The sequence below is a fragment of the Ambystoma mexicanum genome, chromosome 5p (assembly GCF_040938575.1).
Source record: "Ambystoma mexicanum isolate Mex_15411 chromosome 5p, UKY_AmexF1_1, whole genome shotgun sequence".
NCBI lineage: Eukaryota > Metazoa > Chordata > Amphibia > Caudata > Ambystomatidae > Ambystoma > Ambystoma mexicanum.
In genome coordinates this window covers 1176014657-1176032676 of record NC_090930.1, presented here as the reverse complement: position 1 = coordinate 1176032676, position 18020 = coordinate 1176014657, and positions in this window count along the sequence as shown.

Here is an 18020-nt window from a genome sequence, read left to right as displayed (position 1 = left end):
GAGTTTGCCCATGGTGGCGCACCAACACTATCACTGGAAATTGTGGTATCTCTAGAATGCAGGTCTGAGGTCTCTCTAGTGATCACACGAAAAATCTAAGCGAAGATAAGGGATTCTGGACATTGGGGCCACAAATAAAACAAGGGAATTATGCTCACCAAAATACCACCAACCACGTATACCAAATATGCAGGTCTGGGTGCTGAAATAATGCATGTCCATTGTATTATTGTTGCACATGGCCAAATCTGAATACAAAGAGTGATTATTGCTAAGTTATTTTTCGGCGGTAATAAAATACCGTCAGGCCCCAAATCTCCACAAAATACCCTACAAGAGCCAGAATGAGACACAGACACAACAGACTCATGGTGTTTGCCATAAACATTTAATAAACAATAAAGGGGTCGGAAAATGCCTCACTGTCCATAACCTAGGAGGTATTTCCCTATCTCAAACAAAATTAAGGGTCTGTCATACGTCAAGATGCCCAAACCAAAAATGTCCTGTATCTGAAATCCTATCCTCTAAAAGTTACTCTAAGGTGCTTAGGGTAAGGTTGCTAACTTGCAAAGTGTGCAAATGTTCACCTTCAACAAAAAGGCGTATATCCAACAAAAGTGTCAAATGAATAATCTTCACAGTACCAGGGAATGACACCCTTTCCAAGGTCTCTCTCCATCAAAACAATCACAACGTTCATTGTAGCTCAAGAGGATAACTCCCCTCCTCTTGATGTTGCAACTTATTCCAGGAGAAATGTCTCCTTACCCCAAGTCCTTCTCACATTGAATATAATTCACAAATTATGAATCTTCCTTGGGATTCTTTGATTAACACACAGCACCTGGCATACTCCCATGCAAGGTTCTTCCATATAGTTCCTTGATACAATGTGGGTGCTGGTTCCAGAATCGCAAAACAGCTGGTGTACTCTCCTGCCAGCATCCTTCTCTTTACACATTCACTGCAGTTCAGAATCCTAAGGGCATGGGTCTTCCTTGGGATTGTTTGACTCACAAAACACCTGGTATACTCACCTGCCATGTTTTTTTCACATTCACTCACTTGGCTTTGCCTGGTATACTCTCCTGCCACAACTTTCTTTATTTAATTAATGTTATACACACTTGCTTCCTGGGCAAGGACACTCTAGTAAACATGGCCCCTTTTTTAGACCCAACCCAGTTGCTCCACATGGTGTAACAGATCCTTGACACCAGTCCCAGGGTTCCTATTTGAGAAAAGCAAATTTGCACCATTGCCTTGCTAGCAAATGAGAGCCATGTCTGTGCAGGATGAGTCAATGTACGTAAATAAACCAAAATACAAACCGTAATATGTTAAGAATGTTCAATATGTCAGTAGGCACAAATAGGGTCAGTCCTGTGGGAAATCAACGTAGGCCATATCACTTATCATTACTAAATACCACAGGTAGGAAAACGGTGCACAAGATGATCTCCTGGTGGCAGCAGGAGAGTGCAGTCCCCCTCTTCTACTACAACCCATCCCAAAGATCAACCCCAAACCCAGGGGAAACATTGTTGTCTTCCCCAACCTCACCAGCAAGCGCCGTCAGGCACTCCAGTGAGCCTTTATCCAGAATGTATTAGTTTTGGTTGTTTTCTTTAAACTATTTCCTATATAAATTAACACATGGCTTTAAAAACTCCTGGGTTGACAACTCCCATTAGCCCCAGCCAATATCCTCAAGGGTGAAGGATGATGGAAGTTGAAGGATAAAGCATCTGGTGAACTAGAAGTGTTATAAACCTGCTGTCCAAACTGGCTGAATGACTACACATCGAAAGCTAGTGTGGTGCAACCCTGCCCCCCTGCACCCACACCACTTCAATCAAAACTGCTACAGAGAGAACGACTTTTCACTTATTGTTAAGAGTGTGTGCTATCTGGTCTTCATGGCAGAATAACGATATTGCTCATCAAAAATAGGGCAGCTCATGAGCAGATGGCTGTCTGTGCTTCCAAAGTTATAACTACTAAAACATTGGCCATTGCAAAACTGACAATGAGCAGGACACACCATCAACAGGCATCACATTATAGACAGAATCGAAGGGCATGTATACAACAGGAAAAAAGCTGCATGACTGTGATTGTATGAGCCTGCTCTGTACTCCAACTTTGATAGATGACGAGGAGTTTCAGATGTTCAACGCACTATATCATTGCAGTATTCTTGGGGTGGGACTCCCATTTCCAACTGGCATACTATCGGTGAAGATGCTGCTGTGAGTGAGTGGTGAAGCCTGGTCCGGAGTTCGAATACTTAAGCTAAGAAGGGGAGGAAAGGCCCTCCTGACACTGGCCAAAGGCCACTATGGGTGGGTTCAAGTAACTCAGGGCAAGGCAGCAGGCCAAGCCAAGTTGGTTGTGTTCATATGATAGTGTATACCATTAAATCACAATCAAAACAACATACTAATGTCTAATACAGAGTGTCAAAACAAAGTGATTACATAGGCAACATTGCCTTTAAACCTTTCTTTTCATTTATGTGATGCAAAAAGTGTAAATGCCCTACTTAGGCGCCTGAAAGTCTGGGTAGGCAGGATGTGAGGGAGGGGTTTTAGGACCCCTGCCATGGGTTCCCTTGGTAACCCAAGTCGCACTTCTGTTTGATTGACTAGGTGACCGTCCGGTCAGGACAGCCACCATGCTGTGTGATTGACAGCCATGCTGTGTGAATGGGGGAAACTGCATAAAGAGCAGGTCACTTCAGGAACAGTGAGCCTGCAGGAACAGCCAGGAACGTCCACCTCAGCTACAGCTTCTTCTCCATTTAAAGGTACTGTGCAAATCCGGTTGTTCGTTTCGTTCAGCCGCGGTGAAAGTGTGTGAAACCTTTCGCCAATCCGAGGGCTTGTTCTTCTATACTCTTTAAACTAACTTTTCTGCGGACCAACTTTGTCCAGAACTCTTGGCAAAGACTTAACCGCAAACTACCCTGAACTGTGTGATCTTGAGCAAAAGACTTTTGTCATATTGACTTTGGCCCTAAGACTATTCGATTTGATTCCATCACTGTAGTTCTTCTAGTTCTTATTTCTAGATTGCCCTTATTACTCACCTGTTGGTGCTGCTCAATTTCTGCCTATCTTTGTCTTTCCCTCCCTTTTAGATTAATAGAGTGCCATTTTGCTCCCACTTCATTTTGTGAGCTTAACTTGTCTGGAAACTATTGGGAGAGGTGTGGTGTATTCAGAGTGTGATTTTTGAAAATGCTTGTCTTTAGTGAAATGTTATAAAACTGATGTGTAAATAAATGTATATTCTTTTACTCAGAAACCTTGTGTCAGTGTTTGTTTGAATCATTGTAATTGCTGTCCTTTGTGCAACTATTGATACTGATCACTTGCTCTTGAGATAAGTCTGTCTGCTCAGCCATCGCTACCAATTTACTGTGTAGTACAGGCTTGTACCAACGGTTAATTTGTACTGCCACTTGTAGTCTTATTTGTGTGTGGTGTTCCCAAAGAGTACTGCATATAATTCTGCCTAACACTGGTGTACAGCGGTGAGGATCAAGTATAGTAATAACACTTAGAGTGCTGCTATTACCTTGGATGAACTAACCATAAGGCTAACATCACTAAAAAGCAATATTAATCATGTCTGATAGGGAAAGCTATAGTCAGGAGACCTTCCTTAGTTACACTGTGTATTATTTAAAATATGTGTAGAGAAAGGAATCTCTCTGCCAAAGGCAAACAGTCTGAATTGATTGAAAAGTTGTTAAAGAACCAAAGTCTGGGGAGTGGGTCTGAAATACCTGACTCTCCAGCAAATGTGAAAAATATTGAGGATGATAATATGTCTATTATTGATGAGTTAGAGGAAGTAGATGTGTCTCCAAATGTAGGCCTCACTGCTCCCTTGTCTGCTCAGCAACCTCAACCTTTGTCCACTGGGACCCGATCAGGTCCTACACACAGTCCGGAATTCATTGCTCTAGAAAAGATGATGCTTGAATTGGAATTCAAACGGTTAAATGCTCAAACTGAACAAGAACACCAAGAACCTAAACTCAGAGAAATGGAGTTGAATCATGAACTAGAAATGAAAAGGTTATCTCTTGAACATGCTTCTCTCCCACAGTCTTCTAGGTCTTCCAGTCCTAAGAAACCCTGTATGCCTAAAGAAATTGTGGGTATGTATGAGGTTAAGCTTGATGGCTCTTCTCTAGGCTACCCACTGTTACATCTGATGTTGTGATGGAGTTGGGGGAGGTGGATAGGATGGATTATGAGTGTGTGAAGCTGGCTTTAATTGCTAGATTTGGGAAGACCCCTTCCCAGTACCTTAAGAGGTTTAGGACTGTCAAAATGCATGATGGTACCCCTTGGGCTACCAGGGTATGTGAATGTTTGAAAAAACGTAGATGGTTGGGTTAAGGGTTACAGAGTCAACACTTATGAAGGTTTGAGAAATCTTGTTATGTTGGAGTCAATTTATGATGCCTGCTCTCCTGAGCTCAGACAGCACTTGGCTGATTCTAAGGAGATAGATCCCAAGAAGTAAGCTAAGGCTGCTGACTTGTGGGTTGCCAACAGGGCTACTCACAAGGATTATGGGGCAACTCAGAAGACGGATGAGGGAAAAAAGCCAAAGAAAGATAACAGGGAGAATTCTAATACCTCCAATCCAAAAGAGGGCCACAAACAGCAGGATATGGGTAAACCACACGGGAAACCAAATCAGGCTACTGCACCATCTGGACCCAAACCAGATGGAGGTCAGAACAAACCCCCATTCATCATGACATTTGGGAAATGTTATGTTTGTGGGTCAACTGGCCATGTGAAAGGGGATCCCTGATGTAAGGGTAAACATTCAGGGGTCCACACTGTATCCTTAGCCTTCTCCCTAGAGGAAGAAATACATATAGCAAGTGGAAACTTTCACCTACTGGCTGATTGAACCCATGAGAATCTCAGATAGTGTTTCTTTAGTGTCCCTGGGCTTGTGGGAACAACAGAATTTAGATGTCTATAATTCCATCCCAGATTATACTAAAGAGTATTATAAAGATAGTGTTCTTGTGAATGGCCAGGAGACCCCTGCCATCAGAGACATTGGAGCCAGCATAACTGTGGTGGATGAATCATTTTTCCAGGTGGAGGATGTTGCTAAGTCACCCAAATGTCTCACCAAGTTAGCTGGAGGCCCTGTGCAAATGCTTTCCCAGTTACCAGCTCTCATCCAGTGTAATGATATGACTGTCAAAATACCTGTTAGTATGCAGACTGAAGTGCCTGGGAGAGTCCTGTTGGGTAATGACCTGAAAACTCTTGGAGTTGTGTCCAGCACCCCCAAGCCTCCCAGTAAGAGGAGACAGGAGCTCATTTGGCCTGCAAGGAAGAGGACCTTGAGAGGCTCTCCACGGGAGTTGATAGAGGAAACTATCACTCCCACTCCACAGGAGTTGGTCACTGCTATTTCTAGGAAGAAAGAGGCAAAGGGGAAACCCAAGACCTCAAATAAAAAGTTGGACAGCACCCCTGTGCTACCAACAAGGACATCCCCAGAATTGTCCAAGATCACACCTGTGATCCCTCCACCTGCTGAGGCAGAAACTGAGGTACAACCTTGTGTGCTTGAGCCAGTTTCTGAAGAGTCAGGTCTAGAAGAAGACACTGTTTTGGTTGGAGATTTTGACACTAATGACCATCCTGAGCTGCAGTCTTCACTGGCAGAAGGTCGACCCAACAGGGCAGACTTCAGCAGAGGACAAAGAGAGTGTCCTACTCTCGAGGGTCTTTGACAACAGTCTGCTAACCAACTTGATGGGCAAGAAGTTGGAAAGCACAGGTTAAGCTGGGAAGATGGCCTCTTCTACATTGAACCAATATAGTCTATCCCTGGGGACTGAACAAAAATTGTAGTCCTCTTGCCAACAGACTCCAGTTCCTACAGTTGGACCATGAGATACCTTTGGCTGGTCATTTGAGTTTCAAAAATACCAAGGAAAGGCTCTCTTTATACTTCTACTAGCCTAAGATGGGATCAGAAGTTGACAAATTCTGTAGGAGCTGTCACACTTGCCAAACCTCTGGCAAGAGTGGAGACAAGAATGTGGCACCCATTGTGCCTCTCCCAGTGGTCGTAGTTCCTTTTGAGAGGGTGCGCATTGACATTGTTGGTCTCCTTGACCCTCCCACATCTTCAGGGAACATGTTTATCCTGGTTGTAGTAGACCATGCTACAAGATACCCAGAAGCCATACCTATGAGAACTGTTATGGCTCAGGCTGTGGCTAAGGGTCTACTTGGTATTTTTACCAGAGTAGGGTTTCCTAAGGAAGTGATATCTGACAGGGTATCCAATTTTATGCCCCACTACATGCAAGCCATGTGGAAAAACTGTGGTGTTACTTACAAGTTCTCTCCAGCCTACCATCCACAGACACATGGACTGGTAGAGAGGTTTAATTGTGCTATGAAGAGCATGATAGGTGCTTTAGTGGAACCCCTCAAAAGGAAGTGGGACCTTCTACTGATATGCCTTCTCTTTGCTTATAGGAAGTTCCATCAGGAGGGAGTTGGTTACAGTCCCTTTGAATTTCTCTATGGCCATCCAGTCAGAGGTCCATTGGCCCTGATTAAGGGCCCTGATTAAGGAGGGGTTGGAGAGTGCTCCTTCCCCCCAAGCCAGTCAGACTATGTGATAAGTCCCCAGAGGAGAATGTCACACATGATGGCAGAAGCTAGTGATAACTTAAAAGCAGGTCAGGCTCTGGTCAAACATTGGCATGACCAGAAGGCCAGCATGGTTGAGTTTACTCAAGACCAGCTTGTATTAGTTATGGTACCAACAAGGCAGAGGGGTTTGCAGGACAAATGGATAGACTCTTCAAGGTTGTGGGCAAACTTGGAGAGGTGAACTATTTTGGTGGAGTTAGGCAGACCTAAGTAGGCTCCCAGAGTCTTTCACACCAACTGTTTGAAGGCATATGTCTCAAGACCAGAAGTGGGAGCTTTGCTTCTAGCTTCAGCTCAAGAGGAGGAGGAGAGTGAACCTCTACCTGACCTGATCAGAGGCCCACTTTTGGATGAGAAAATAGAAGGAGTCAATCTCTCTTCTCAGTTGACTTCTGAACAACAGGAGGAGTGCAAAGTTCTGTTAAATCATTTTGCCTCCCTGTTTTCACTATCATCCGGCGTGGCCCCTTGGGGCCAGCATGATATTCTCACTAGTGACTATTTACCAGTGAAAAGCAGAGGTTACAGAATGTCAGAACAGAGGTGAACAAGATGCTTGACCTCGGGGTAATAGAGCCCTCTACAAGTCCATGGTGTAGTCCAGTTCTTCTAGTACCAAAGGCAGGATCCAAGGAGTTGAGATACTGTGTGGTCAATTGAGCTCTAAATGCAGTCACTAAGACTGATGCCCATCCTTTGCCAAGGACAGATGAACTGGTGGATAGACTTGGTTCTGCCAAGTACGTTAGTACATTTGATCTGACATCAGGCTATTGGCAAATGGCCCTGACAGACCATGCAAAGGAGAAACCTGTATTATCAACCCCAGCAGGCCTCCACCAGTTTAAGGTTATGCCTTTTGGACTAAAGAAATCAAACAAAAGATGGGTGACCTCTATGTCGCTGACAGAGAGGAAGCAGCAAATATAATAAGGACACATGTCATGTCAGAGGAATGGGAGAGCAAGTTATAAAGAGAACAGGCACAGAACTCGGGAAAAGGGCCCACAAAATCAGAATTGCAGATCAAACCAAGCAAAACAAACAAAGCAAAAATCTGCTAGAAAATATGATTATTTTATTTAAATTTCATTATTTGTTTAAAACATACATATTAAACCTGATTATGAGCTCATATCTAATATAAACATATTATTTAAAGAAATAAAGTGCATAGTCAGATAAAGTGCTTTTGTAAAAACAAGACTGTCAATCCAGTCAACATTAATATAGTGCTACTGGGCTATCTGGCCACCAAAAGGGTGAAGGGGATCACCGGAGTGGGGGTCAGAGGCTACGGATGAAATAGCAAAAATACAGAACAAGCTTCAAAAGGATCACAAGTATATAATCAAAACAGTGATGATTTTCTCAAAAACTAGTAAAGGGGTGCCGTACGTCAACTACTAAACTGCCATAACCCAATGTAAACGATATGTTTGGCATGGATGAAAAAAGGTAGTTTCGATGGTGCGGAGCATCTAGCTGTTTCAAGGTTGATGCCCATCTTCTTCAGGACGGTGCACTCCGATTAGGTTAGTTGCCACTTGAAATTTCGATATATATATAATGTGTATAAGACAATAGTACAATCAGCTGTGAAGATTATACAAGCTGAATCCATAGTCTCACCTAAAACATCATAAAAAGAAAAGTAAAAAAAACAGAAAAACAATAAAGCAAAACCATAAATGATTGCATTTAAAAACAAAGAAAACAAGCAAAGGTGATCTGCAAATAGCGAACAGTAGGCCCCCTCCTAGTGAAAGTGTCTGGAAAAATGCTTTATTCATGTGGGTGGGAGAGAAGGCTTTACAATTTAAATAATAAATTACCATTGTCTCGACGGAAGGATGGTCCCGTCTTCCCGGGGTTAAGTCTTGGGAAGTAAAAGTGGACCATGTCAAAGCAGATTCTCTGCAAATTAGAACTGCAAAAAACAACTACAGGATCATATTATGATGTAAGAGGGGCAATAAGTCACTAGTGGCCCTTCCAAAGGGCAGAGGCAGAATATAAGACGGCAGACATTCCTGAATTAAAGACGAAAATGAATAAAAAGTAAAGAAAGCTAAATCAAAAAGTGTGTTTAATCAACTCAAGGTATGGTACCCACCTGAATAATGGTGAGCAGAAGTGAAGTTTCAAAACAAATAGTCGGATGCATTCAAGGATTAGATAATGCACATCCTCCAGAATGCGCCCTACCAGGACGGGGTGGTTTCTCGCATGTTTTGGTAACAAACAACTGCAAAAATGCAAAAATACAGTATAAAACACTGTATTAGAAACTAAGCTAAACTAAAATAAAACAAACCAAAACGTGGCTATCGGCGATATATTTGTGTGCATAGCAAGTCATTGCAACATGAGATATATATGATTGATGCATGGACTAACAAATTGCTGGCCCAAATGGACAAAGTGTGTACCATGTACCACATTAAATTTAGTCAAAGGCAAGTACACTGGCCTGTGAGGCTAGAGCGGGATAATGGCAATAGTAACACTGCAAAAGCCATGAGAGGTGGGGAATTAGTGAACCTACAAGCATGTCAGAGATTTCTTAATTAGCGTTAGATGGTAAATGTGTGCCAGGAGACACGTTGCTTTCGCGTAAGTAAAAAGCAAAAATCAATGTATAAGTTAACATGGCCACTTGGCTAGACATAGTTCCCAAACAGGACTACAATGGCTGCAAGGACGAACAGGTCACGTATGGCACAGCAGCCAGAGTACCTTCAGAGAACTATAGCGACCCACACTTGCCCGACTTACCTTCAACTGGAAACTGCGAGGCCCAAGTGGATCCGGCAGCGTTTCAAGACAGAACACATCTGCCGTGGTGCCTGCGTATGAGTTTTAAATACGCAAATCGGCAGATCGTGGTGTCGCACGTCACACGCAAAAGTGCAAGCACCAATACACTAGACCGCAGATACTGTTGCGGGGGCCGTGGTATCACCAATTTAGAGGCAATAGCACAGCTATATCCTTGGCCACATGTTACCCAGACCCCCTAGGGGTCATGAAGAAAAATAACCTCTCTATCTAAAAATGTTATAATTGACACAAAAAAAGAGGGAGAAAAGATGTTTTTTATTGTCATAAAAATAGCAAAGACAATCAAACCATCTTAACAAAAATAGAAAAAGTGTGATAGTGCAGACCGGTCTGCATCATGATGGCGGACTGTATTAGAACAACAACCGGGAAAACAGTGTGGCGAAAAAAAAGAAAAAAAACATCTAAAGGAAAAAAGAAAAGAATAATAATGAAGGATGTTGTGGAGGCGTCTAGAAAAGATGACTAAAGAATGCACCTGCTACATTCCAAAGGATGGTCAATCAAGTTCTGAATGGGATGAAGGACCTCTGCATGGAATACTTAGGTGGCATTGCAATGTTTAGCCCTACATGGAAAGAACATATTGATCACTTATGATATGTTTTTCAGGCTATTGTGTAGGTCCATAAAGGCAACAAATGTCAAATTGGTCAGAACAAAATGGTCTACCTTGGTCATGAGGTAGGAGGAGGTGTAATAAGGCCATTGCCCAGCAAAGTACAAGCTGTGCAAAACTGGGTCACCCCTACTACTCAAACCTAAGTGAGAGCTTTCTTACGTCTCACTGGGTACTACATCAATTTCATAGAGAACTATGGTACCATAGCTTCTCCCTTGAATGTAATCTCCTCTCCAAAATTCCCTAAAAAGGTTAGACGGAATGAGGAGTCCACTCAGCCTTTGAAAACCTGAAAAAACCCTTTGTCAAGCTCCAGTCCTAAGAGCTCCTGATTATCACCAACCCTTCATTGTGATGACAGATGCCTCCAATATAGGTATAGGTGCAGTGCTTAGTCAACTGGATGAGAAAGGTAGGGAGCACCCCATTTATTTCATCAGTAGGAAACTGAAGGAACCAGAAACAAGGTGGGCAACCATAGAGCGTGAATGTTTTGCCATTGTAGGGTCTCTGAAGACGTTTAGACCATACTTGTATGGATCTACTTTTGTGAATCAGACAGACCACCAACCCTTGAGATGGTTAATGCAAATGAAAGGGGAAAACCCAAAACTTCTGAGATGGTCAATCTGCCTGCAAGGGTTTGATTTCACCATTTAGCACAGAGCAGTACGTCACCACCAAAATGCTGATGGTCTCTCTAGGATGCTTTTAACTGACTACAGGTAGAGATTCATCTAGGAGTGGATTAAATACTCATGTCCCTAAGTCTGGGGGCAGAGGGGCGAGTGTTAGGGAGAATTCTCAAGAATGTCTAATTTCCCTTATCTACTGAGTTTCTCAGCATCTTTGCTGGATTTCTATGATTTTTTTTTACATGGTAAGAGTGTGAGCCATGTTTCCCACTCTTCCATGTGTTTTGCTGTGTGTGTTAAACATTTTTGTGTTCATAGACTGAGTTGCCATTGACTTTATTAGTCTTTTTAAACCCACAGACCCAGTACAAACCATCTTACATGGAGTACTGGAAAGGGTTAATACTTATCCCTTTTTGTCTGTTTCTCTTGGAGCATTGTGTTGCTCCCTTTTCATCAAGACTTGGCTGGTGGCAGTGGTAACTACCCTATTTTTCCTAGTGCAGTTATCTTAAATAACCTTGGTATTGTTTTAGGCTGTCTTGGTAGCCTCGAACTTAAACCCGCTAGACCATATACGTTTTTATACAGTTCCGGCTGGGTTTATTCACCATTTCTTTTTGAAAATGCCTTACTTGTCTTTTTCTCTGCACACCAAATCAGGTTTGGTTGCTTTGTTCACTGTCTCCTCACGGGCTTCTACACAGAAACCCTCCTTAGGTGCCTGAAAGTCTGGGTAGGCAAAATGTGAGGGAGGGGTTTTAGGACCCCTGCCATGGGTTCCCTTGGTAACCCAAGTCACACTCCTGTTGGATTGGCTAGGTGACTGTCCGGCCAGGACAGCCACCCTGCTGTGCAATTGACAGCCAGGCTCTGTGAATGGGGGAAAACTGCATAAAAAGCAGGTCTCTGGGTCTAGAAAGACAGAGTCAACACAGGAACGAAAGAATCGATGAGGAGCTGACGGAATAGGACCCATACCATGACTGAACCGCCTGGTGAAGCCCTGCTGTAGGTCCGAATCCTCAAACTTCATCGACAGAGAAGATCCTTCCGGACAGCCAGGATGGTCGGACCCTGCTTGGGTTTTTAGGAGCGCACCTTTTATTTGTTGCTTTGCTCTGCTGCCGTCCCTCACAATATCCGCTATTTATGTCGTCTTCCCTATTATGCCTGTTCCGCCCCAGAACTTCCGTTCTATGCATAAGCCACACCCACGCTCTGAATGGTGTCTCGCTGCAAGCCACTCGGCCGCTTGCAGAGACATGCTGTGCCTGCACGAAGTCCCCTCACAGTACGAAAAAGTCCAGCGCAGGCAATTCCATGCATCAACAAACTGAGTTGCACGTGCAGTTTGGCGCGCAATCTCCCAATTTTAACCTGCACACTTTCAATCACTGTGAACCAGCCACTCTCCTATTCTGCGCCCCATCCTTTTGCCTTCACACAGATAGTTGGATGCAAATACCAGCTCAAAAGATGGATATCTATATTTTAAAGGCTGAGAAAGACACACTGACATTGGGAAGCACTTAAAAATTAAAAACCCACCATGTCCCATGTGGACAATCTGCCTACCGGACAAAGTGTGGATATATGGGGCCCAGGTGGCAGATATTAATGTATCCCCACCCAGGAATGCCTCCACCCCACTTCTGGCTCCAACACCGACGGAAACGACCCATCAAATATGTACACGTTTGAAGGTGTTCAGAGTCCTTCAAATGGTTCGGAACACGGTGTAATGCCCTGTAATTTCACTGCATTCAGATCCATTACATGTGCAGAAACGCCATGAATTCTAATATGAAGTAATTTAGGAGGAGCACATTTTAATGGTGTTCGTCGAATGCTAGAAGTGTAGTCAGTAAGAATTATTTTTAAAATTCTGCTTAAGTCCCCGTGACTGCCAGTCTTGTAAGGCTTGAAGCAAAGCTCAGATCGTCAGGTGCTATTTGAAAGGTAACATATATATACTGCACAGAAATGTAGCAATTACTACATGGTGACATCTTCAAGACTTCAAAGTCTAAAGACTTCAAACTGATATAAAAAAAATACAATACACATCTCTTTTACTCGGTGTCCAAATAACTAAATTCCCCACCCGGCTCAGTTAGAGTCCCATGGAGTGAATTCCTCAATCACCCGAGACAGTGTGATGTAAAGCCGCCGCCTGGCAGCTGGACTTTAGGCTCTCGCATCGCAGCGAAAATGCTTTAAACAGTTTGACTCCAACTGTGTGAATATTTTGTTTGTGCAGGAGGAATCACCAGCATATTTCCTCATGAATACAAATGTCGCACTTACGGAGCCGCAGTGATTTCCAAAGGCAGCCCTTGATTTGGCGCCATGCTGGAGAGCACGCCTCAGACGCAGATTCTGCCGCTAATTTTTTTCCTTCACACTGCGACCGTATGTATGCACATGGATTTACCTTTTAACCTAGTTCAGACATTTGCTCTCAACAACTACACACCTTTAAAGAAGTTCCGCTCTGTTGGACACATTTTAAATTCTTTTGCTAGAGAAATATTGGATAGCAGTGTTTTCTTGTTGCTTATAATGCATGGTAAAGCTGTCACCCTGTTAAACAGTAATGGCGGAGGTTATTCTTTGCCTCAGTATTGATATTATCAATTCATCACAATTGCAACGCAAATCTTTAAATGTATGTTGTATGCTGGCCTCTTATTTTAAGACATGTTTTATCAGTGAATGCCAAACAAAGACCTTTCTAAGTGCCCCATTTTCGAACCTGATATTTTTTAAGCTAGGTCAACTTCATCCTTAGTTTTCTCTTTGTAAATCGGTCGCACATGAAGTTGTCTTAGCTTAAAAATGTCTTAATGGATCTACTCCAGTAAAGTGATGCAATATTCCCAATTTAACTTGCTTATGGATCTGAGCTTTTCTGAAGGTGTCTCAATGATCATCACTCATTTTTTAAGAAAAAACATGTTTCAAATGATGTCATTCATTTGTCTTCTTGTGTTGGACAGTAAGAAAAGACAAAGATGAAACACTTTATCCGTGATACAAGATAAACTGTTAATGCAAAGGTGTACATCAGCCAACAGTAGTCCACACTGAGTGGTGCTGGGGGAATCTGTAAGAAGAAAAAAAATAACTAACCACCGGAACTCGGGTTGGTTAGAGGTCACAAAATGTTGAGCTATCCGGAGAGTCGTCTGGAAATGCTTGAGGTCAACCATGGGTAAAAGTTCAAGGCCCAGAGAGAGAGGTCAGGCTGTTGGCAACCATCCCCATTAGGACTTAAACATGTTCCTCTGCTCTACTGCGGCCTAGCAGGACCTGGGCGCATCCATTCCCTCAGTCTCTTGCCTCCCTTGGGTCTTCACCCTCCCTCTTCCTCCCTCTCCTCCTTCGCCTCTGTCACACCTGAAGAAGTTACCAGAGAGAGTTGTCAGATCCATTAGGTCTCTTACAAACAGGTTCCTCCAGAACCATGAAGGACACCATTGGCTCTCTTTCCCCTGCACTCGCTGATTTCTGCAACCATTCGTTTGGCACTGGATCCTTCCCCACCTCCCTCAAGTGCTCCGTTGTATGCCCCCTCCTGAAAAACCTTCAGAAGACCCAACTTGTCCAGCCCTCTACCTCCCCATTGCTAGCACCCACTCCTTGGGGAAATTGCTGGAGAAGCTGGCCTTTCCTCAACTCACCTCACACACTGAATTTGTTGGTAGTCTTCATGACCATCAATCTGGATTCTGAGCATCCGGAGGCATGGAAACTTCTCTTCTGAACACCTGTGAAGAACTGCTTGCATGTCTGGGCTCCAACTCCCCAGCTGTCCTCATCTTACTCAATCTTTCCTCCGCCTTTGACACAGTCAACCACTCCATCCTCATACAAAGGCTCGACGATACCCTTGGTATCTTGGAATGGGCACTGGACTGGCTGACTTCCTTCATAACTGACCGCTCTTCCCATTCGCCCTGGGCACCTTCTCCCCTACTTCCTTCTCCACCTGTGGTGTCCCAGAGGGCTCTAACCACTCCCCTGGGCTCTTTAACATTTACCTTGCTCAGCTGGTACTCCTCATCTCCTCCTTCTCCTCTAATTTCCAGAGTTAAGCAGACAACCCTTAATTCTTTTTCAAACTTTCTGCTGACTCTCTCGGATCTTCCATCACCCCTGGCTGCCTATCTGCCATCCAGTCCTGGTGCACTTCCAAAAATCTCTGCCTCAATGCCAGAAAAACTGAGATCCCTCAAATTGGACCCCTGCTCCTATCTACTACCTCCTCTTGGTCCTCTATCATTCCTGACTGGCTGACTCCTATTCAGGCATGGTGTTCTGTTAATGATATCTGCCTTAAGGCTAGTAAGACTGAGCTCCTTCTGATTGGGACCCAAACTCCATCCTTCCCTCCTTCTCTCTGGCCACCTTCCATGGGCCCCCTCCCCTCTCCCTCTTGTGAGGCAAAACACCCTTGGTGTCATCTTCAAATCCTCTCTCTCTCCTTCTCTCCTTCTCTCCTCACATCGCTGACCTTGCCAAGTAGGCCCACTTTCAGCTGTAACTCCTCAGAGGCATTCTCCCTTCCTCACCTTTCCCCAGAAACTCAATGGGCCTGATCACGACTTGGGCGGTAATAGCCCTACCGCCGAACTCCCCGGCGCTAATAGATCACGAGTTCGGCGGTAAAGTAATTCCCCATTGAGCCCATTCGGGAATGCCCCATTCCCCTTTGGGCTCAATGGGGAATTTTCGCGGTTTTACCGCTGGCGGATTTCCCGCCGGCGGTAATAGCATGAATTTTCGGCAGATTTCCCCCCAGCTCAGAGCTGGGGCGAAATCCACCGAAGCCCTGATTCGGCGGTCCCTTAAATCCGGCAGTATTAGCGCTACCGCCGGATTTAAGGGTTACCGCCAAAGTCGTGATCAGGCCCAATGTCTCCAAAGCTCTGGTCCTCTCTAGGCTGTACTACTGCAACAGACTCTTCCTCAATCTGCCTGATTCCTCCCTTCACTGCCTTCAACTAAACCAGAATAGGACTGTGGCTCAAGCCCAGGGACTGCATCTCTCCTGTCCTAAAATCTTTCCACAGGTTCCCGGTTATTGCGAGGATCAAGTTCCAGATCCTTTGCATCATGCAAAAGGCTTTCTAGGGTCTGGGAACCTGCTACATCCAACTCTCTCTTCCTAAATACCTCCCTGCTAGAGCCCTTCGGGCTTCTAGCTCCATCTCAATGCAGATCCAACGCTTTTTCAAGCAATGGGGGGTAGATCCCTATCTTCCACAGGAGCCTCCCTCTGGAATGCCCTCCCTGCCCCTCCAGGCTTGTGCTCGATCTAATTTAGTTCCAGAAACTTCTTAAGAACCTCATTTTCTCATCTTCTCCCCCTCCCCTGCTAATGTCCCCCTCTGCCGCATTTTGACTGGCTTCCTGGTGCCTTCTGAGTCATACAGGGACCAGGCCCTCCTCGCCAAGTCGACCCCAGCACCTCGGTCTCCACCGACCCCTTCCTGCACTTCCTCAACCAGGCTCCCTCCTCCCTGCACTAGCCTGGCCGGGCCTGCACTCCTATTGTGGCCATCCAGCCCCCTCCTCACACTTAACATGTGGACCTCATTCCCTGCACTCTCTGCATTCCCCTGCATTGTCCTCCTGGTCTCCCCTTAGAACTTGCCTAGCCCATGGGCCTTCTTCCCCCCTCATCCACCACGGCACTTGTGCACTCTTCACTCCGACCTGCACTTCCTTCCCCTCCTTAGCATTAGTTCATTCCGCTCTGACTGGCACTTTCCCACCTCCCCACTCCCCTGCACTTCTTGTTACTGCACTTGCACAATCTGAATGACACAAGGCCTAGTATGATACTGTATTCTAGAATGTGACCACAACATATGTTGAAAAGAGGGTTCCTCTGTATATCCCCTCCAGCAAAGTATTGAGTCAGGTAAACCGACTCTGAATACATCAATGAGACCATGTAATACATTCTCTGTATAACCTTGCACTGAATTTCTCTATGTCTAACAGAAATGAAACACCCACTATTAGATTTCAAATGGATACTATGGGCCTCATTACAACCCTGGCGTTAAGGGGTTAACGGCGCCGTAAAAGACTGCGGCGCCGTTAAACCCTTAACGCCTGATTCACACTTTAACGCCTGCTTTTTGCAGGCGTTAAAGTCCAACCCGCTAAGGGACCTTGGTGCTAATTACGGCACCGTAATTTACGGTGCCGTAATTAGCGCCTTCCCCATTCCCATTGAGCCCTATGGGCCAAAAGTGGAAATGGGGAAGGGGCCATGGTGAATGGGGATTTACCGCCCCACAAACCTTGGAATGGGGCGGTAAATCCGCCATCCACCATGGTGGAATCCGGCTAATAGCACCATGGTCCAATGCCAGGGTTGTAATGAGGCCCAATGTCAATAAAATCCATTTCTAAGTTTGAGGTATCTGCCAATGCTTCGGCAATGGTGCCATTCTGGATAAGTTGCCAGGTATTAGTATCCTGTTAAACGGATGCAGCTTGGTAAACTCTTCTATCACTTAGCAATTTTCTTCGCATGTTATCAATATTCTATTCATTACCACCTCCCTCTATTTCTCAGCGTAATTGATGTTGGCTGCATATAATACTGCCTGTTTTAGGGGCCTTACAGGGACGTAGAGATTGTTGTATAAATATATTTTTTTCACCCTAAGAATGTCAGGATGAAAGAAAATGGGGCATTTATTTGCATCAACGTGGCATCATTAGGCAGCCATGTCTGGAAGACATTTGCAGGCAAGCCAGGGGATTTGCATGAAAGAGTAACTCTTTGCTTCTTCTATGCCTTGTACAAGGATAAAAGAGATGAACTCAAAATTGGGTAATTGTTTGTTTGCTATCTAAACTTCATTCCTAGGGATAAACATGAGGAGGTCAGGTCCAAGTCGACACATAACAACCTCCTCCATCTTCTTCCATGCTGGTGACTTCAACACAGTAACACATCTTTTCATGGATTTGAGCTGCACCACAATGTGCTAACACCAGATATCTGGAAACATTAGTCCCTCCTTTGGTTTAGTCACTTTCTGGATTGTGGACTTACGTCTTGCTTTGTTTTTGCTTCTAAACCTGGGGAAAGCACTGTTCAGATCATCTTTTGTCTTTCTTGGGGTCACTGCCTGGGAATTTGGTGCAAACACATATATTTGGATG